Source organism: Oncorhynchus nerka, linkage group LG20 (genome assembly GCF_034236695.1).
Source record: "Oncorhynchus nerka isolate Pitt River linkage group LG20, Oner_Uvic_2.0, whole genome shotgun sequence".
In the NCBI taxonomy this organism is placed as follows: domain Eukaryota; kingdom Metazoa; phylum Chordata; class Actinopteri; order Salmoniformes; family Salmonidae; genus Oncorhynchus; species Oncorhynchus nerka.
This window is the reverse complement of record NC_088415.1, coordinates 46,362,666-46,385,812: the sequence shown is the minus strand read 5'-3', so window position 1 is coordinate 46,385,812 and position 23,147 is coordinate 46,362,666. Positions and strand designations below refer to the sequence as shown.

Here is a 23,147-nt window from a genome sequence, read left to right as displayed (position 1 = left end):
AGGGAGGCGAGCAGGCCAGAGGTGGATGAACGCAGTGCCCTTGTTTGGGTGTAGGGCCTGATCAGAGCCTGGAGGTACTGAGGTGCCGTTCCCCTCACAGCTCCGTAGGCAAGCACCATGGTCTTGTAGCGGATGCGAGCTTCAACTGGAAGCCAGTGGAGAGAGCGGAGGAGCGGGGTGACGTGAGAGAACTTGGGAAGGTTGAACACCAGATGGGCTGCGGCGTTCTGGATGAGTTGTAGGGGTTTAATGGCACAGGCAGGGAGCCCAGCCAACAGCGAGTTGCAGTAATCCAGACGGGAGATGACAAGTGCCTGGATTAGGACCTGTGCTGCTTCCTGTGTGAGGCAGGGTCGTACTCTGCGGATGTTGTAGAGCATGAACCTACAAGAACGGGCCACCGCCTTGATGTCAGTTGAGAACGACAGGGTGTTGTCCAGGATCACGCCAAGGTTCTTAGCGCTCTGGGAGGAGGACACAATGGAGTTGTCAACCATGATGGCGAGATCATGGAACGGGCAGTCCTTCCCCGGGAGGAAGAGCAGCTCCGTCTTGCCGAGGTTCAGCTTGAGGTGGTGATCCGTCATCCACACTGATATGTCTGCCAGACATGCAGAGATGCGATTCGCCACCTGGTCATCAGAAGGGGGAAAGGAGAAGATTAATTGTGTGTCGTCTGCATAGCAATGATAGGAGAGACCATGTGAGGTTATGACAGAGCCAAGTGACTTGGTGTATAGCGAGAATAGGAGAGGGCCTAGAACAGAGCCCTGGGGGACGCCAGTGGTGAGAGCGCGTGGTGAGGAGACAGATTCTCGCCACGCCACCTGGTAGGAGCGACCTGTCAGGTAGGACGCAATCCAAGCGTGGGCCGCGCCGGAGATGCCCAACTCGGAGAGGGTGGAGAGGAGGATCTGATGGTTCACAGTATCGAAGGCAGCCGATAGGTCTAGAAGGATGAGAGCAGAGGAGAGAGATTAATCCTAGGCAGCCTGGTCAAATTGGAATATAAGCCACATCTGATCACATTCACATTTTCTCTTCACACAAACAAATGGACTTTAAATACATAGTTATGAATTTGTTTACCCTGACCAGATGGACAGGACGCAGCGGCTGTATGCAGCTGCTGTTGTTAGTAGCCTACAGTTGATCAGACTGAGATTCTGTCCTGTTTTCATCCCATAAAGCATGTCAATATCACTAATGTTTAGTGTTTTTCTTGTGTCTGTCGGGAGTTATGATGTGTTATCATTCCGTTTGCTAAATAAATATCGGAGATAAGTGGAAAGTGCCCTCTACGTCAACCTACCACTGGGCACAGATGTCAATACATTGTCTATTCCATGTCGGTTCAATGTAATTTTGTTGAAATTACGTGGACACAATGTTGATTACACCAGTGTGTGCCCAGTAGGCTTTTTAAAAAATATAACTTTTAATGGCTGGTGCGATGGAAGCTATGAAATCATTTTGAATTGATTTCTGCATCCCAGAGAAGACTAGTAGAAGATTAGTAACTTCCATATTCTCAGCAAGTGTAGCATCGTAACGTGCAATTACCTGATGTGGGCAATGAAAGGGATTTTCCAACAAAAAATCCACTACATTGTAGTTGGTGTTCGCCATTCTTGCAGAGAAAACTGCACTCTGCTTGCTAGCTACGTGCTACTGAAGTTGGCAAGGCAAATTTAAATAAATTACACTAACACGACAGAAAAATAAAGTCCTAAAAACAAGAAAACAAGATATAATCTACCTCTTCCGTCACCTGTAGTGTGAACAAACTAATTTCAAATTAATAATATCCTAAAAACTCAATCTATCCAACAATGTCACCAACTAACAAAAATCGCACATGCGTGGTGCTATGTTCATTCTCTGATCCTTTGATTAGATGGACAACATGTTCATTCATACTGCAAAAGCTTTGATTGGTTGGAGGACGTCTTCTGGAAGTAGAGTCATAGAGGAAGGCTGTGCTTCTCTGGTCTCTCTGGTCTCTTAAACCCCTCACCTGAGAGAGCTGGACTTCAGTATAGAAAGGAGTGAAGCTTTTACCATGTACTGTAAGTCTATGGAAGGGGGTGAGGAGCATGATCCTCCTAGGTTTTGTATTGAAGTCAATGTAGCCAGAGGAGGCTAGAAAATAGCTGTCCTGCGGCTACACTATGGTGCTACCCTTGAGGGTACTGTTGAGACTACTGTAAACATTCATTGCACAAGTGTGTTTTAATCAGGTATTTGGTGACATTATTATATTTAGTATAGTTTTAGCTGAAAGGACAATTTTTCTGAAATTCTTCCCCTTTCTTCCTCTGAGGAGCCTCCACTGGTTTGTGTGTCAGTGTGTGTGACTGTAAATAGACTAGCTGGGTTGGGTCCTTCTCTGCCTGACACTGTTTAATAACAAAGTCACTAGCAGGGAAAAGTGTTTTACTTTCTCTCTTAGCTCTTTCTCTCTGTCTCTACCCTGGCGCTGAAACAGAGTGCCCAGAGGGCTCCTTCGGCGCTGGCTGCAGACGCAGGTGCCAATGTGCCAATGAGGCGGCCTGTGAGCATATGGGTGGAGCCTGCACCTGCCTGCCTGGTTGGACAGGCACCTACTGTGAAAAACGTAAGTGTGTGTTGGGATAACCAATTAGAGTATGGTTGTGTATGTATGTGATGAATGCCCACATGATATGTTTGGAATGTAACTGTGTTTGTGTGTGTGTGCGCACGTGCGTGCGTGCATGCATGTGTACATTTCGATACATTTACATGTGTACATTTCGATACATTTACATGTGTACATTTCGATGTGCCGTTTGTGTTTGTGCAGCGTGCCCTGAAGGATTCCATGGGCTGGAGTGTCAGCAGCAGTGTCAGTGTTCTAATGGGGGGAGATGTGACCACCTGACAGGGGCCTGCCACTGTCCAGACGGCTGGGTCGGATCACAATGCAACACCAGTGAGTCCTATTGGCCTATTCACCCATCCATCCATCCATAGAATTTCTGTAGCCGCTCAGAAAAAGAAAAGAGAAACGGGTAAACAGGTGGAAGTAGATTTAATGAAGCGACTACACCCCACTGTGCTATTTCTCTCTGTGTGTGGTGCATTAATACTCATGTTCCTCGTTTGTATGTGGCATTGCATATTACCCTGGATCAACATAGTCAGCAGTTCTAACTGGCGGGGCAGGAGCAGGGCACATTCCAAAGAAACGTGTGCATATTTTTGTGTGTGTGCGTACGTATGTGTGTGTGTGTGTTTCCTGCAGTAGTGCCTGTATTGTGTGGAGAGCTGAGCATTTCCAAAACTATGTCACGACACTCTTTGTATCTGTGTACAGTTACAGTACAGCTTTTTTCTGAAATGCATTAAATAGTTTTTTCCCTTCCTCAATCTACACACAATACCCCCATAATGACAAAGCAAAAACAGGTTTTTAGAAAATGTTGCTAATTTATTAAAAATAAAACAACTGAAATATCACATTTACGGAAGTGTTCAGACCCTTTACTCAGTACTTTGTTGAAGCACCTTTGGCAGCGATTACAGCCTGGAGTCTTCTTGGGTATGACACATTCTCTGCAGATCCTTTCAAGCTCTATCAGGTTGGATGGGGAGCGTTGCTGCACAGCCATTTTCAGGTCTCTCCTGAGATGTTCAATTGGCTTAAAGTCCGGATTCTGGCTGGGCCGCTCAAGGACATTCAGAGACTTGTCCTGAAGCCACTTCTGCTTTGTCTTGTCTGTGTGCTTAGGGTCATTGTCCTATTGGAAGGAGAACCTTCGCCCCAGTTTGAGGTCCTGAGTGTTCTGTAGCAGGTTTTCATAAAGGATCTCTATGTAAATTGCTCCGTTCATCTTTCTCTTGATCCTAACTAGTCTCCTAGTCCCTGCCGCTGAAAAACATCCGCACAGCATGATGCTGCCACCACCATGCTTCACCGTAGGGACGGTGCCAGGTTTCCTCCAGATGTGACACTTGGCATTTGGGCCAAAGAGTTTAATTTGGTTTCATTAGACAAGAGAATCTTGTTTCTCATGATCTGAGAGTCTTTAGGTGCCTTTTGGCAAACTCCAAGCGGGCTGTCTTGTGCCTTTTACAGAGGAGTGGCTTCCGTCTGGCCACTCTACCATAAAGGCCTGGTTGGTGGAGTGCTGCAGAGATGGTTATCCTTGGAAAGTTATCCCATCTCCACAGAGGAACTCTAGATCTCTGTCAGAATGACCATCGGGTTCTTGGTCACCTCCTTGACCAAGGCCCTTCCCCTGATTGCTCAGTTTGGCGGTGGCCAGCTCTAGGAAGAGTCTTGGTGGTTCCAAACGTCTTCCATTTAAGAATGATGGTGTTCTAGGGGACCTTCAATGCTGCAGACATTTTTTGGTACCCTTTCCCAGATCTTTGCCTCGACACAATCCTGTCTCGGAGTTCTATGGACAATTCCTTTGATCTCATGCCTTGGTTTTTGCTCTGACATGCACTGTCAACTGTTGGACCTTATGTAGACAGGTGTATGCCTTTCCAAGTCATGTCCAATCAATTGAATTTACCACAGGAGGACTCCAATCAAGTTGAAGAAGGATGATCAATGGAAACAAGATACACCTGAGCTCAATTTCGAGTCTCATAGCAAAGTGTCTGAATACTTATGTAAATAAGGTATTTATGTTTTTAATTTGTAATTTAATTTCTAAAATCCTGTTTTCACATTGTCATTGTAGGGTATTGTGTGTATTGCTGAGGAAAATGTTATTTAATCCATTGTAGCGTAATGTGGAACAAGTCAAGGGGTCTGAGAACTTTCCGAAGGTACTGTATCTTATGTCTGTTTTTGTTCCCCCTAACATTCTGCGCCCTGCTCCTGTTGTAGCATGCCAGGCAGGGTGGTTTGGCAGTGGGTGTCAACACACCTGTGAGTGCTGTAATAATGCCAGCTGTGACCCTGTGAGCGGGCAGTGCCAGTGTATGCCAGGCTGGACCGGCGCCAGCTGTGAGAAAGGTACTGTCAGTGTGCATGTCTGTTTGTTTGTTCTGTTGTGTGTGTGTGTGTGTGTGTGTGTGTGTGTGTGTGTGTGTGTGTGTGTGTGTGTGTGTGTGTGTGTGTGTGTGTGTGTGGTCATTTAGCAGCAGTGGACCATTAAATATGAAACAGGATAAAATATAGCAATGCTAATGATAACCGTCTTCTCGTAGATGGAAAGGCTTTCCCAAATACTTTCTCAATTAAATGTTAACTTGCTACAATTTAACCTATGCCTACCTGTCAGAATAAAATCATGATTATTTGCATCAATTTAGTGGGCATTAGTTTTGTGAACTCCATCACGTGTGCTACAGAACTTCTGCTAACCAGACAACAGTGCTAGGTGCATGCTCACTTGCGTTAAAGTGTAACTACACTCCAAAAGATTTAAAACATTCTTAGATTTTCCCCACGCCTCAAAAGTGGTCTCCTGATGCGGTCTAAGCATTGTTGTGGACTTAGAACATCTATACATTTTTACGTTTAGATTCAAACTAGAAGCACAGAGAGCATAATTTTGACTTCATGAATTTTAATCTACTGTTAATCTATTATGCTTCTATTTGAAGTCATGTCCCCCAGTCCATCACTTTTCCTAAATAAGTATATTAACACACGTACAGTGGAGACCAAAATGATTGGATCCTTTGATAAAGATGAGCAAAAAAACGATATATATTTTATACTAATACAATTACTTGGAGAAAAAGACAAGTAATAAATATAAAAACTCAAAAAGATACAGGTCCATATGATTGAATGCCCTGTTTTCAATACTCCAGCTCCCTCACCTTCCAAGGATAACTGAGCCATCTTCCTTTCAAGGCAAAACCCACCACTGGTGTGTGTGTGGCCAAAGAGCTGCATTTTCATGTCATCTGACGATAGCGCCACTTCCAATCCAAGTGCCAATGCCATTTATCAAACTCCAGGCATTTACATTTGTTGGTTGACATGAAAATAGAGCTCTTTGGCCACACACACCCGTGGTGGGTTTTGCGTCAGAAGAAAGATGCAATATGCAGAAAATAATTCCATACCTTCTGTAAAATATGGTGGTGGATCTTTTATGTTAAGGAGCTATTTTGCATCCACTGGTCCTGGGGCCCTTGTTAAGGACAAAGGACATTTTAGCCAAAAACCTTATTGCCTTTGCCAGGAGGCTGAAACTTGGCTGCAAGTGAATCTGGCAGCAAGACAATAACCGCAAGAACAAATCAAATCCACCAAAAACTCAAATTATGGACCACAATATCAACATTTTGCGATGGCAATCTTAGTCTCTGAACTTGAACTCCATTGAAAACCTGTGGTTTGAATTGAAGAGGGACGTCGATGCGCAGACGAAGGATATAACAACTCTGGAAAGATTATTGAAGGAGTATTGTCTAAGGTCCCTCCAAATATGTTTTCCAATCTCATCAAATATTTTAGAAGAAGGTTTTTGGATGTTATTCTCACAAGCGGAGGGTGCTGGAGAATCGAAACATAGGATTCAATCATTTTTACCCCTACCGTAAAAAAAAAGAAGTATTTCTTAATAAACTAAATCTCGTTCTCTGAGCATGCAATAATAAAGAATTATTTGTATTATTTATTTTATAGTCTTTTTTTGCTCACCTTTATAAGGGGACTCCACTGTATGTTGAAAGAGGATATGTTATTCCTCCCTGCCCCTCATTCACTGCCAGTCATTCTCTGCCAGTCAGCCTTTGACATTTTGATGTCTATATAGTATCAGAAAAGGCAGATTCTGCAGTTTCCAAATCCCCTATCATTGCCAAACAACTCTTAAAAATAAGCCCATTAAGCACTATTTCAAAATAAAACTTTTTGACAGAATTACCACCATTCCATGCACTCCCCACGTGAGCACTTGCAACACTCAGAGCACAGTGATGTATTTAAACTCAAAATATGCCGTTCTGATCTTTTGAAATGCATTTTCTTCGTTTCATAATGTTCCTTAAGACTAAACAAATGAATAATGGATGATCTTTGTCATGGTGTTTGATTTGAGGTGTGTTTGTGATTTTTCATTTGTGTATATATAGCCTACAGTTACATAAAACATTTTTTAAACCTCCTGCTTTGGGCTGGATGTGTCAATGTGCAATTTTCAGGGACCACTTTTGGCTCGGGCACTACTTTCTGAGCTACTGGCTAAAAAGTATACAAAAGTATACTAATAAAATGCTGTTGTGTTGAAATACATTTTCTTTCATATTCTGTTACCTTCATAAACAACCAAAGCATTATTATTGTGATTAAATGTATTTATTAGACTGCTAGAATGTTAACATCAAAAAGACGTTTCATTTGCTTAGAACCGAGGTATCGAGGACCGGCATTTTAAGTGTTAAAAAAAGTGTGACTTTGAGAGTGAAAACCTGAAAAAACTGGGGGAGATCTGAAACCTGAACAGCCCACCCCTCCTTTCCCTTTCACGGACCTTTCTACTACTGATAAAATACATTATTGTGGAAACACTTGTGTACATGCATTCATGCACACACTCCCGGGCATGTTTGTGAAAGAGAGTCCTGTGTGTGTGTGCCCATGCATGTGTGCGTAGGTGACAGAGAATGTATTATTTTGCCTAACTCACAGATATAATTGGGAAGTACATTTGAAAAGTGGACTATACTTAACTGCTATTCAATACTCCACATTTGTACACTTAATTCCCTTACCTCCGCTGCAACAAGCCCCATTAAGAAAGAGCATCCCTAATGCTAGGTAATGGTAGCATTTTTCCTCTTTCTAACCACTGCACTCAGAATCACTACCCTTCTCCCTAATGTGTGCACTCATTCACTCCCCCTAAAGGAGTGAAAAGGAACAGACTTTTCATACTAAACAGATGATGCACTCTAATTCTCTACCCTACCCCTGAGGTGTGCACTCGATTTGTTCCCTCCCCCTCGTGGATTGAAATAAAACTGACTGATGTACTGTACATATGAAATACGGTGAAATCTGTCTCCTGCTTACAGCGATGTGTATCTCTCTTTCAGAATGTCTAGAAGGCTTCTATGGGTCAGACTGCCTGCATCACTGCCTGTGTCAGAATGGTGGTGTGTGTGATCGTTTCTCCGGGGGATGCTCGTGCCCCAGCGGGTGGACCGGGGCGGCCTGCGAACTGGGTAAGTGATGGATCCACCAACAGGACCAAATGGGAAAGAAGGGGGGTTAGGAGATTTGCAATGCACTTAGGCCCTGTAACAAAGGTTAATGCAGTAACGCCGGATAACGTAGTACATTTTTACTGTATAGTGTCATAAAACTAGTTAATGTAATAACTTGACGGAGAACTTGACAGAGAACTTAGCCCCGGTGTTTGACAACTTAATGTAATAACTTGACGGAGAACTTGACAGAGAACTTAGCCCCGGTGTTTGACAACTTAATGTAATAACTTGACGGAGAACTTGACAGAGAACTTAGCCCCAGTGTTTGACAACTTAATGTAATAACTTGACGGAGAACTTGACAGAGAACTTAGCCCCGGTGTTTGACAACTTAATGTAATAACTTGACGGAGAACTTGACAGAGAACTTAGCCCCGGTGTTTGACAACTGAATGTAATAACTTGACGGAGAACTTGTCAGAGAACTTAGCCCCGGTGTTTGACAACTGAATGTAATAACTTGACGGAGAACTTGACAGAGAACTTAGCCCCGGTGTTTGACAACTTAATGTAATAACTTGACGGAGAACTTGACAGAGAACTTAGCCCCGGTGTTTGACAACTTAATGTAATAACTTGACGGAGAACTTGACAGAGAACTTAGCCCCGGTGTTTGACAACTTAATGTAATAACTTGACGGAGAACTTGACAGAGAACTTAGCCCCGGTGTTTGACAACTTAATAATGTAATAACTTGACGGAGAACTTGACAGAGAACTTAGCCCCGGTGTTTGACAACTTAATGTAATAACTTGACGGAGAACTTGACAGAGAACTTAGCCCCGGTGTTTGACAACTTAATGTAATAACTTGACTGAGAACTTGTCAGAGAACTTAGCCCCGGTGTTTGCCAATAAGTTATGTAATAAGTTATGGCGTTACTGGTAGTTATCCAGTGGTTATTACGTTATCAGGTGAGTAACAACATTTTTTATAAATTATACAATAACTTTAACAGATCATGTAATAATATACCAAAATCACTGTCTTTATGATTCATTAAATTAATTTCAAGCGTCATGGCTCTTCATGTCTTTGGGGCAGAAAAAATTGTGTTGGGCAGGTGTTAATATGATTTGGTGTGGAAGAGTCAAGAGAGTCTGACAACACTGAATAGCTTCTGTTGAGATATTCCTTAGATGAAAAGTGTACAAAAATCGATACTGAATAACCTGGATTCAGGGTAAGGACTCTATTATCATTGTCTCAAGAGCCCCAAATAGCTGCATAACAAAAAACTATGTAGGCACAGAAGATGAATAATCTTGATAAAAATGCCTTATTGTTCATAATTTTGTAATATGAGAGGACAAAGCTCAACACTTATTTGATTATGAAAATGACATTTGCCTATTTTGTAAATAATGAAAGGCAGCTTTGCAGAAAAAAAACATTTAACAAACTGCAAGGTGTAAAGGCTTTATATGCCGTACATAAAGTCTTTCATACACACTAGACGCTTCACAAATCTTCACATTGAATAAAGGGTAAGGCTTTTTATCAGTAAGATGACTTTGTCAGTAAATCTTTTGGTATTAGGGAACTACTACTCATAGTCAGAGCAGTGGTAAGGCTTCTGTCCAGGTTGTATCCGCTGGTGTACTTTTGAATGATATTGTCCAGCAAATCTATCTCCAAAATCAGAGCAGTGGTAAGTCTTATCTCATGTGTGTATTTGCTTGTGAAGTTGTACGTTTTTAGGATAAGAGAAACTCTTAACGGTGTCAGAGCAGTGGTAAGGCTTCTCTCCTCTGTGTATTTGCTTGGGATGTTTTAAGATGCTCAATTGAGACTTCCCACAATCAGATTACTTCCCATAATCAGAGCAGGAATAGGGCTTCTCTCCAGAGTGTGTTTTCATGTGTCTTTCAAGATGTGATGAGAACTCCTCTCACAGTGTGGGCAGTGGGGAGACCTCTTAGGTTTGTGAATTTCATGGTTTTGCTCTTTGGATGCAGAAGCTGGCTGAACTTTGTCAGAGGCGTAAGGTCGTTCTCCTGTGGGAATTAAAACAAAAGGATAAGCTGGAACAAGTGGCTAAGAATCAACTTATTTCACTGATTAATGAATAAAATCATATGTATAACATGAGATCATTCTACCTCTAAATTTGAAAAGAGAGAGACTAATTTGTGGAAAATGTTAACCTCCTCTTACAATGTGCTCTGACCATGAAAAATCAAAAGTCCCAGTCTTCTCTTCATCATCTCCCCCTTTTAATGTTGACGTTCAAATCCAGTGTTGGACTGCATTCTTTCAGATTCACTGATGCCACCTCTGGATCCTGGACCTGAAGATGTCTCTCCTGTGTGAATGACATCAGAATAGCAAGTCAGTTGGTGCTATATACAAATCAATGCTTTTAAGTAAGCTGTACATGACAAAAGGGAGATCAATACCAATCATATGTTGTCATTTCTTACCATGTTCAGTTAGCTAAACAATAATTTCACAAGACTTGATATTGTCTGAGTAAACTCCAGACATCCATACACTGAATAATACAAACAGTAGCATTGACAATGTTGATGCCAAACCATGCAGGTCTCCATGCTGTGAAATAACATCTCACACAATTGGTCACCTTGACAATTAAACCTTTAGTCTGTCCTAAAACTATGCCATGGAGAATCCAGTAGATGATGGGTTACACAATGAGAGATGAAAACTTGAGAACATCAAACAACTTTAGATTAAACTTGCTCTTACCATGGTCCAATACTCCAATCTTTTCCTCCTCCACTTCATCTTTAAATGTTAATATTCGACCCCGTTGTTTGACTGCAGAGGTTGCTTACACGTGTACTGATGTAGCACTCTCATGATTGCCTCTTGAGCCCGACGTCTTCTTTCATCACTCAAATTTGTCTAGACAGAGACGACATGTTGTTCAAAATGGTCACAATTCTGCTGCAATTCAGTTCTTTATGAAACGTCTAGTTCGTCAAACATGTTCTCCTGCAAGGCAGCTTGAATCCATGACCTCGTCCTTCTGGCGTTTACTTTTGTGGCCTGAACGCTGCTCCTCTTCTTTAATTTTTAATGATGACATTCAGCTCCAATGTTTTTACTTGTCTTCCAGGTTCACTGATGCCATCTCTGGAACCTGCTGTAAAGCCTACACAAAGGGCCCCATTGTCACAAACAGGACACATTGACGCTATAGGTCTGGGCTTTGACTCAGTTCTCTTTATCTGCTTGCTAGAGCTAGATATAAAAGCCTCTAGATAGAATAAGTCCTAAATAGAAGTCTGAGTTCAACCTCCTGGTCTCCCCTGTGTGTGCCACTCTCCCTCCCATTGAACTGTATGAGTACATTTCAAAGAATAGCTACAATAAGTGCTGTGGCACTGCAGGTCAGTTCACAGTGCTTACATCCTTAGCATTTATATCAAAACATATATTTATATAATAAACGGGTTAATTGATTTACCACTGGTTTCAGTGCCACTTAAGAATGTAATGGCCTGGTTGTTGCCAGATAAGTCTAGATAAATTTAGTGACTTTTTACATAATTGGTCTTGCAAAATGGTGCTGGGTGGGTGTTAATTTGATTGGGAGGGTAAGATTCAAGAAAATCTGGCTACACTGAATAGCTTCTGGTGACATTTTAAATTAAGAGGACCAAAACCAGGGGGACTTTCACACTGACTAAACGTGTTGCCCACGCTCCACAGGTCACCTAATGTTAAACTTTTCACTTTTAAACACTATATCCTTACATTAGCCTGAAATATGATGTGATCGAAGCCACAATCATTCTTCATATGTGTAGCATACTGTAAACACCATAGAACAAACAAAATAATGCCCACTATTCAAACTATACAGAAGCTTCTCAACTATATTGCACATAATATTGCACTCTTAAGTAATACAACCACCCAATTGTTCTCACAATAGTGAAAGGCAACTTAGATTTTTTTCTAAACAAAGCTACAACTGAAAGTCTTCATATGCATTAGATGCTTCACAAATCATCACATTGAGAGTTGAGGTAAGGAGTTTTGCAAGTATGTTTTTTTGGTGAATTGTTAAGCTTTTATGAGAGAAACTCTTCCCGCAGTTAGAGCAGTGGCAAGACTTCTATCCAGTGTGCATCCGCAGGTGTACTTTTAACTGATCTTGTCTAGCAAATCTATGGCCACAATCACAGCAAAGGTAAGGCTTTGTGTCTTTGCTTGTAACGTTTTTAGGCTCAGAGAAACTACTACTCCAGTCAGAGCAGTGGTAAGGCATTTCTCCTGTGTGTACTGCTTTTGGATTATTTTGTATAATCAGAGAAACTCTTTCCACAGTCAAAACAGTGGTAAGGCTTTTCTCCAGTGTGTTTACGCTGGTATACTTTTAATTTATATTTTCTAGTAAATTCAGCACCACAATCAGAGCATTGTTAAGGCTCTTCTCTTGTGTGTATTCGCTTGTGGGTTTTAACACTTTTGAATTTAGTGAAACTGGTGCCACAATCAGAGCAGTGGTAAGGCCTCCCCCTGTGTGTGTTAGCTTGTGGCTTTTTAAGTCCATCAAATGACAAACTCTTTCCACAATCAGAGCAGTAGTGAGGCTTCTCTCCAATCTGTATCTGCTGATGTACTGTTAACTTATATAATATATATAGTCTAGCAAATCTAGCTCCACAATCAGGGGATTGACGAGGCTTTTCTCATGTGTATATTCACATGTTGTTTTTAAAGCTGTACATTGTAGTGAAACTCTTCCCACATTCAGAGCAGTAGTAAGGATTCTGTGCTATGTGTGTTAATATGTGATTTTCTAAGTCAGTCAAATGAGAGAAACTCTTTCCAAAATTAGAGCAGTAGTAAGGCTTCCCTTTAGTGTGTGTTTTCACATGATGTGTTGGGAATGATTTGGGGTAACGCTTTTCACTAGTATGCTTTTGTTGGGGATTTTTAAAGATTTTAGAATGAGAGAAACTCTCCCCACAGTCAGAGCAGTGGTAAGGCTTCTCTCCTGTGTGCACTGATGGTTAAATCAGATAACTTGATGGCTTCAGGAAACTCTTCTCACAATGTGGGAAGTGGTGAGACCTCTTCCTGCAGTTTCTCTTTGGATGGAGAATTCTCTGACTTGGTCAGAGGAGTTAGGTTGCTGTCCTGTGTGTATGACAACAACAAAGAGCATCTGAAACATGTGCCTAAGAATCAGTCAGAATGTTTCACCCATCACAAATGTAGCGTGAGAAACATTTACTTTGTTATTTGATAAGGAGATGATAATGTATTGAGCTTGTCTCTCCTACATGGTCTTACCATGAGAAACAAAATCCGCAGTCTTCTCTTTCACCTCGTCTTCATCTTTAATGATAACACTTTGACTGGGGTCTTCTAGCTTCACTTATGTCATCTCCGGATCCTGGACTTAAAGAAGTCTCTTCTGTGTGAATGACATCCGAATAGCAAGTCAGTTTGTGGTATAGATATCAGATCTTAATTTGACCCGTTCAGAACAGGAAAAATAATCCTGCAGCAACAGGAAATGTGAATAGTTATGTGGATAATAAGTAATGGACATGTTTGTAAGGGTTGATACATTATTCGTTAGGGCAAATCACATCTGAAAGTGGAAGTGACAAACTTTAGAAGCCGTTTTAAACCTTGAATACAGTACAAGAAGAATTCTCACACAACAGTGTGATCAAATTAAAATCCTACACCTGTAAGAAGTAGGATCAAATTATTTTCACTTACCAAATCACTTACCATAACATGGATTATTAGTTACTCACTCATTTCATAAAACATAAAATATTGTCTGAGTAAACTCCAGAGAGCCATACACTGAATTAAACCTATATGGCATTGAGAATGTTGATGCCAAACCACTCGTCTCCATGCCATGAAATAACCTCTCTCACAGTGGGTAATCTCTCATGAACACCTTGACAATAAAACCTTGAGTCTGTCCTAAAACTAAGCCATGGAGAATCCAGTAGATGACGGGGTTCTGGGTGCCGAGGTTACACAATGAGAGATGATAACTTGAGAACACCAAACAACTTTAGATAAAACCTGCTCTTACGATGTTCCAATCGTTTCATCTTCATTTTTAATGTTGACATTGACTGTATAGATTGCTTTCGCTGTATTGCTTACACGTGTCATTTCCTCTTGTGCACAACATCTTCTTTCATCTCTCAAAGTTTTCAATATAGGCTATATTTCAACTAACTTAATTAATGCAATGGTAAATCTTAGCGCTGGCGGTAGGGCTATAGGTCCAGGGGTGTGTCAGAAATATTGGGAATTATTGGCAGAGTAGCAGGCGGTGACTCAAAAGGGGTGGGTTTTGATAAATAAAACATTTGGAGGCTTGACCGCTCGCTGGCCAATCAGAACGTGCTCCATGGCTAGATATGTGGTTGTTTCTAGTGTTGTATTTATCTTTTTTTCATGTATTGCGTTTGCATTGTCATCAACTGCAATTTGAATGTTAGTCCATTATAGCCTCGTTTGTTAAATAGCCTACAGAAACAAAATAACTAAATGTGGGCCTATCCCATTTTTGCTAAATACATTGAACATGCTTGCAGTCCACATTGTTCTAAATAATTGCATGGCTTCAATATGGAAATATATTGTTAATAAACATAACATTCACACTGATGGGGCTAGGCCTACTATAAATTGCACAATGGCTGAGCCATGGACATGTCAAGCTTATTTGATAAGCAAAATTACATTAACTGTTGAGGCCTAAAGAGAGTGAATATTTGTAATCAAATTCCAATCAAAACAACTTGTTTTAAATAGGCTATATAGTTTAAATAAAGTTACAGGCACCCTGATTGCTACCGTCGACGTATAATATTGGAGGGTTTCATGCACATACACACTTTTCACAGATGCTGGACAAAGATCCAATATAAAGACAATATCTACTGCTCCCAAATATAACGTTTTATAAACACAATGGAACCATCATACAGATTGCATTCCCACTGGGCACACACTGGTTGAATCAACGTTGTTTCCATTTCATTTCAATGAAATTACGCTGAACCAATGTGGAATAGATGTTGAATTGACCTCTGTTACCCAGTGGGTTCACACTTTTCCAGAAATAGCAGACTTTAAATTCCCTTGCATGTGAGCTGGACGTTCTCATCATTAAGCCAGGACGTTGAATCATTCTAATATGTGAATCCTGTTTTACAATAACCATATTTCTACTAAAGGCAAGTGAAAGCAATTTCTTACCGTCCCTCCATGCTAGTAGGGTGCTGTAAATCACAAAGGTTTTGGCTATGTTGCCCACTTCACTAAAGTTATTAATGAATATAATTGAGCTTAGGGGCAATGAACCATAGGATTGGGCTTCTATCTGAGTCCACATTGAGTCTTGTCTGTTTGTGATCCATGTTAGAATGTTGCGGATTTGGGCAGACCAGTAGTACAATTGAAGGGAGGGAAGGGCAAGAACACCCTTAGATTCAGGTTTCGATAGAGGGGAGAACTTGATCCTAGGTTTTTTATTGCCCCATATACATTTGGTGATGCTTTGATTAGTCGTATTGAAAAAGGAAACTGGAAGATTGCGTGGGAGCATCTGAAATAAATAGTTCAATCTAGGGAGGATTTTCATACGGATAACATTAATTCTTCCTACTAAGCTAATTGGGAAAAAAGCTAAGCTATTCCAGGTTTGGAGATCGTTCTTGATTCGATCCAGGAGTGGTAGATAATTTTCCTTAAAGTCTATTCAGATCTGGTGTTACAAAGATCCCAAGGTATTGAAACCCCTGTGTCTTCCATTGGAACGGACAGAGTGTCTTCATAGAGCTGTTGCGTGTAAGATTGAGAGGGCAAACAGTGGATTTGTTCAAATGTATCTTATGTCCTTGCCGTACTGAGCAATTGAGTCTAAAATGGGAGGGATTTCTCAGGGTTGGATATGTAGAGCAAGACATCATCCATGTAGAGCAAAATCTTGTGCTGCAGGCCGCCTGCAGAAACACCCATAAAACTGGATTGCTCCTTGTCAACTCTGCCAAAGGCTCCGCCCCCAACAAATAGAGCACGGGGACAGCGAGCATCCTTGTCTTGTGCCACGTCCCAAAGGGAATCTATCAGAATTCAGACCATTAGTAGTCACCATGGTATTTGGATGACAGTATAGGGACTTCATCCATTTAATAAAGTTTGGGCCCATACTGAACTTTTCTAAGACTGAGAACAGAAAGCTCCACTCCATCCTGTCGGACACCTTCTCAGCATCCGGTGAAGCCAGCAGGACAAAGGTCTTCTGTGCGTTTACTTGATCTATAATATCAAAAAGACGGCGAATGTTATCAAATAACTACTTGTCCAGTTTGGTCCGCTTTTATTATTTTGGGAAGAAGAGTGTTTAGTCTTTTAGCAAGTAATTTGGTAATTATTTTTTTGTTGAAATCCAAAAAGCTTATGGTCCGGAAGGACGAGCAACACTGTAATTGCGGGCTGTGTACATAGAGTCTGGGAGAGCTCAGTTTTTGCAAACAATCAACCAGCCATTGGCATGAAAATAGGGCTAAACTGGGACCAAAAGCTTTGTAGAACTCTTTGGGAAATCCATCTGGGCCTGGGGACTTGTTAGGAATGGAGTTATGCATCCGTATGTTTTCTCTCAGAAGTATATAGTTTGCAGTAAAAATCATGAAAGTTACATTTATCTTATTTGGATCATATGTGACCTCGTCATCTGCTGTTCGGAGAGCCATGATTTTACGCTCTGACTGCTCTCTCAATCTACTGGGCCTATTGCTATACGTGTGGTATTTCTGTTTTGTAAATACAACTCTTTTTAATCTCCCGAGTATAGTGCAAGTTCAGTTTGGCTTTGGCTGCTTTAAGTTGACTCCAGGAGGCGCTGTCTGTGGATTGTACCTTTTCACAGCGTTCCAGCTCCCTCTCAAGATCTAATCTGTGTGCTTCCATTGCTTTTTTGTTAGAGGAAGCATATGCAATTAGATGACCTCTTAGTGTGGCTTTGGCAGTGTCCCACATTGTGGCTGGAGAAACAGGAGAGTCTTTGTTGTCTTGCGTGTAGTTGTCTATCCATGTAGTAACCAATGTATGGAAAGCTTTGTTTGATAACATGGACGTGTTAAATTTTCAGCTCTTTGACCTCGGGATGGTCAAAGTGGAGGTGGACAAATGTGATCTGAAAGTGCTATGGGGTCCGACTGTAAAACTGGAATCTATTCGAGATGGACATTAGAGTAGTATGTATAGTCCATAGATGAGAAATTAGTCTCTCTCCAGATATCTATCAGTCCCATCTCTTTAGTAAGAGTTCAACATCAGATATAGGGTTTGTTGTGGGGGCTTTAGATGATTTGTCCAGGGTTGTCCAGCCACCACTCCAAAGGAAACACGATGCTCATTGAACAGGGTTATCATTTTTGACATGAAAGCAGGAGTATCTGTGTTAGGGGCTTACAGTTGAAGTCGGACGTTTACATACACCTTAGCCAAATACATTTAAACTCAGTTTTTCACAATTCCTGACATTTAATCCTAGTAAAACTTCCCTGCCTTAGGTCAGTTAGGATCATCACTTTATTTTAAGAATGTGAAATGTCAGAATAATAGTAGAGAGAATGATTTATTTCAGCTTTTATTTCTTTCATCACATTCCCAGTGGGTCAGAAGTTTACATACACCCAATACGTTTTTGGGAGCATTGCCTTTAAATTGTTTATAACTAGGGTCATCCATTTCAGGTAACCTTCCACAAGCTTCCCACAATAAGTTGTGTGCATTTTGGCCCATTCCTCCTGATAAAGCTGGTGTAACTGAGTCAGGTTTTTAGGCCTCCTTGTTCGCACACACTTTTTTTAGTTCTGCCCACAAATTTTCTATGGGATTGAGGTCAGGGCTTTGTGATGGCCATTCCAATAACTTGACTTTGTTGTCCTTAAGCCATTTTGCCACAACTTCAGAAGTATGCTTGGGGTCAATGTCCATTTGGAAGACACATTTGCGACCAAGCTTTAACTTCCTGACTGATGTCTTAAGATGTTGCTTCAATATATCCACATAATTTTCACGCCTCATGATGCCATCTATTTTAGGAAGTGCACCAGTCCCTCCTGCAGCAAGGCACCAACACAACATGATGCTGCCACCCCGGTGCTTCACGGTTGGGATGGTGTTCTTCGGCTTGCAAGCCTCCCCCTTTTTCCTCCAAACATAACGATGGTCATTATGGGCAAACAGTTCTATTTTTGTTTCATCAAGACCAGAGGACATTTCTCCAAAATGTACAATCTTTGTCCCCATGTGCAATTACAAACCGTACTCTGGCTTTTTTCTGCTGATTTTGGAACAGTGGTTTCTTCCTTGCTGAGCGGCCTTTCATGTTATGTCGATATAGAACTAGTTTTACTGGGGATATAGATACTTTTGTACCTGTTTCCTCCAGCATCTTCAAAGGGTCCTTTGTTGTTGTTCTGGGATTGATTTGCACTTTTTTTTATTTGCACATCTCTAGGAGACAGAACGTGTCTCCTTCCTGTGTGGTATGACGGCTGCGTGGTCCCATGGTGTTAATACTTGCGTACTATTGTTTGTACAGATGAATGTGGTACCTTCAGGAGTTTGGAAATTGCTCCCAATGATGAACCAGAATTGTGGATGTCTACTTGGCTGATATTACCATGATGTCAAACAAAGAGGCACTGAGTTTGAAGGTAGGCCTTGAAATACATCCACAGGTACACCTCCAATTGACTCAAATGATGTCAACTAGCCTTTCAGAAGCTTCTAAAGCCATGACATGATTTTCTGGAATTTTCCAAGCTGTTTAAAGGCACAGTCAACTTAGTGTATGTAAACTTCTGACCCGCTGGAATTGTGATACAGTGAATTATAAGTGAAATAATCTGTCTGTAAAAAATTGTTGGAAACATTACTTGTGTCATGCACAAAGTAGATGTCCTAACCGGATTGCCAAAACTATAGTTTGTTAACAAGAAATGTGTGGAGTGGTTAAAAATAGTTTTAATGACTCCAACCTCAGTGTATGTAAACTTCCAACTTCAACTGTATTTAAGATGGTAATTGGTTGCCCACACAGTGACCCAGTTCTCAGAATAAATCTCCCCTCCGGATCAGATGTTTTTGTTAATTATCAATGGAACATGCTTATTTATAAGTATGGCTGTGCCTCTACTGTTTGATTTGAAAGACAAGAAATACACCTTTCCCACCCAAGCTCTGCAGAGTATATCATGTTCGGCATCATAGAGGTGTGTCTCTTCTAATAGCACAATGTCTGCTTTTTCCTTTTTAAGAGTACATAGTATCTTTTTCCATTTGATTGCATGACCTAGACCATGGCAGTTCCATGTCAGTAGATTTAAGGTACTAGTTAAAGTCATTGGACAGTAATCAAACTCTAGTGCAAGTCATCTCTGGGTATAGGTGGATAATAGTTACAGCTGTGATCACATAAAATAAAAGTAAATGGTGTACATAAAAGAACATCCTCTGAACATCAATTCTGTGTTCTGAAAAATGGCTCACCCTGCACTATCAGCTCCAATGTAAATAACATGAATAAGTCTACCTCTGATAAGCTTCCCAGTAAACCAAATCAAATCAAATCAAATGTATTTATATAGCCCTTCGAACATCAGCTGATATCTCAAAGTGCTGTACAGAAACCCAGCCTAAAACCCCAAACAGCAAGCAATGCAGGTGTAGAAGCACAGTGGCTAGGAAAAACTCCCTAGAAAGGCCAAAACCTAGGAAGAAACCTAGAGAGGAACCAGGCTATGTGGGGTGGCCAGTCCTCTTCTGGCTGTGCCGGGTGGAGATTATAACAGAACATGGCCAAGATGTTCAAATGTTCATAAATGACCAGCATGGTCGAATAATAATAAGGCAGAACAGTTGAAACTGGAGCAGCAGCACAGTCAGGTGGACTGGGGACAGCAAGGAGTCATCATGTCAGGTAGTCCTGGGGCACGGTCCTAGTGCTCAGGTCCTCCGAGAGAGAGAAAGCAAGAGAGAATTAGAGAGAGCATATGTGGGGTGGCCAGTCCTCTTCTGGCTGTGCCGGGTGGAGATTATAACAGAACATGGCCAAGATGTTCAAATGTTCATAAATGACCAGCATGGTCGAATAATAGTAAGGCAGAACAGTTGAAACTGTGAACCATTAAAAACAATCAAGCAACCCAGAAAAGTGCTAACAATAGCCCATATTAACATATGTAGCCTAAGAAACAAGGTCCATGAAGTCAAAAACTTGCTTGTAACAGATGACATTCATTTTCTCACTATCTCTGAAACTCACTTAGATAATACCTTTGATGATACAATGGTAGCAATACATGGTTATAACATCTACCGAAAAGACAGAAATGCCAACGGAGGCGGTGTTGCGGTCTATATTAAGAACTACATTCCTGTAAAGCTTAGAGATGATCTAATGTGAAATACTGTTGAAGTAATATGGCTACAGGTTCATCTGCCTCACCTAAAGCCCATTATTGTGGGAAGCTGCTATAGGCTACCAAGTGCTAACAGTCAGTATCTGGATAATATGTGTGAAATGCTTGATAATGTATGTGATATCAACAGAAAAGTCTATTTTCTGGGTGATTTAAATATTGACTGGCTATCATCAAGCTGTACACTCAAGAAAAAAATTAAAACTGTAACCAATGCCTGCTACCTGGATCAGGTTGCCAATAAATCTACCAGGGTAGTTACAAACAGGACAGGAATTAAATAATCAACATGTATTGATCACATCTTTACTAACACTGCAGATATTTGATTTAAAACGGTATCCAAATCCATAGGAGTTAGTGATCACAACATACTAGCCATGTCTAGGAAAACCAAAGTTCCAAAGGCTGGGTCTAATATAGTGTATAAGAGGTCATACAAGACGTTTTGAAGTGATTCATATGTTGATGATGTAAAGAATATTTGCTGGTCTGTGGTGTGTAGTGAGGAGCAACCAGCACTGCACTTATTTATGAAATGCCTCATTCCAGTTACTAATAAGCACCCACCCATTAAGAAAATGACTGTAAAAACTGTTAAATTCCCTTTGATTGATGAGGAATTGAAAAATTGTATGGTTTAGAGGGATGAGGCAAAAGGTATGGCAATTAAGTCTGGCAGCCCAACTGATTGGCAAACGTACTGCAAATTAAGGAATCAGGTGACTAAACTAAATACATTTTTTTAAATGAACTACACTATGAAACAAAGATAAATTATATACAGAATGATAGTAAAAAGCTTTGGGTCACCTTAAATGAAATTTTGGGAAATGAAGCCAACTCGGCTCCTTGAATCAGAGGGCTCATTCATCACAAAGTCGACTGATATTGCAAACTACTTTTAATGACTTTTTAATTGGCAAGATAAGAAAACTTAGGGATGACATGCTAGCAACAAATGCTGACACTACACATCCAAGAATATCAGACCAAATTATGAAAGACAAGAATTGTACTTTTGAATTCCGTAAGTCAGTGTGGAAGAGGTGAAAAAATGATTGTTGTCTATCAACAATGACAAGCCGCCGGGGTCTGACAATCTGGATGGATAATTACTGAGCATAATAGCAGACGATATTGCCACTCCTATTTTCCACGTCTTCAATTTAAGCCTACTAGAGAGCGTGTGCCCTCAGGTCTGGAGAGAAGCTAAAGTCATTCCACTACCCAAGATAGTAAAGCCCCCTTTTACAGGCTCAAACAGCCTGTTACCAACCCTTAGTACACTTCTGGAAAAAATGGTGTTTGACCAGATACAATGCTATTTCACAATAAACAAATTGACAACAGAATTTCAGCATGCTAATAGGGAAGGACACTCAACAAGCACAGCACTTACACAAATGACTGATGATTGGCTGATGACACAATGATTGTGTGGGCTGTCTTGTTAAACTTCATTGCAGATTTTGACATTATCGATCATAGTCTGCTGCTGGAAAAACGTATGTGTTATGGCTTTATACCCGAAAATAAAAGATAGTCGCACACTCTAGGAGCTCATATGCAAAAATGTAATACCAACATTTCGACAGCCAAGCTGTCTTCATCATGGCTTTATACCCCCTCTATAATGTGGATAAAGAGTTACTTGTCTTACAGAACACAGAGGGTGTTCTTTAATGGAAGCCTCTCAAATATAATCCAGTTAGTATCAGGAATTCCCCAGGGTAGCTGTTTAGGCCCCTTGATTTTTTCCATTTTTACTAACGACATGCCACTGACTTTGATTAAAGCCAGAGTATCTATGTATGCGGATGACTCACCACTATACATGTCAGCTACTACAGCGACTAAAATGACTGCAACACTCAACAAAGAGCTGCAGTTAGTTTCAGAGTGGGTGGCAAGGAATAAGTTAGCCCTAAATATTTATAAAACTAAAAGCATTGTCTTTGGATGAAAAAACACTCACTAAACCCTAAACCTCAACTAAATCTTGTAGTAAATAATGTGGGAATTGAGAAGTTGAGAAGACTAAACTGCTTGGAGTAACCCTAGATTGTAAACTGTCATGGACAAAACATATTGATGCAGTAGTAGCTAAGATGGGGAGAAGTCTGTCTATAATAAAGCAATGCTCTGCCTTCTTAACAACACTATCAACAAGGCAGGTCCTACAGGCCCTAGTTGTGTCGCACCTTGACTACTGTTCAGTCGTGTGGTCAGGTGCCACAAAAAAGGACTTAGGAAAATTGCAATTGGCTCAGAACAGGGCAGCACGGCTGGCCCTTGGATGTACACAGGGAGCTAATATTAATAATATGCATGTCAATCTCTCCTAGCTGAAAGTGGAGGAGAGATTGACTTCATAACTACTTTATTTATGAGAGGTATTGACATGTTGAATGCACCGAGCTGTCTGTCTAAACTACTGGCACACAGCTCGGACACTCATGCATACCCCACAAGACATG

General features: G+C 40.9%; 1 pseudogene; it reads left to right on the top strand.

The window, feature by feature from the left end:
• LOC115102611 (multiple epidermal growth factor-like domains protein 6) overlaps window positions 1-23,147 on the top strand; it is a 113,278-nt pseudogene that overhangs the window by 63,949 nt on the left and 26,182 nt on the right.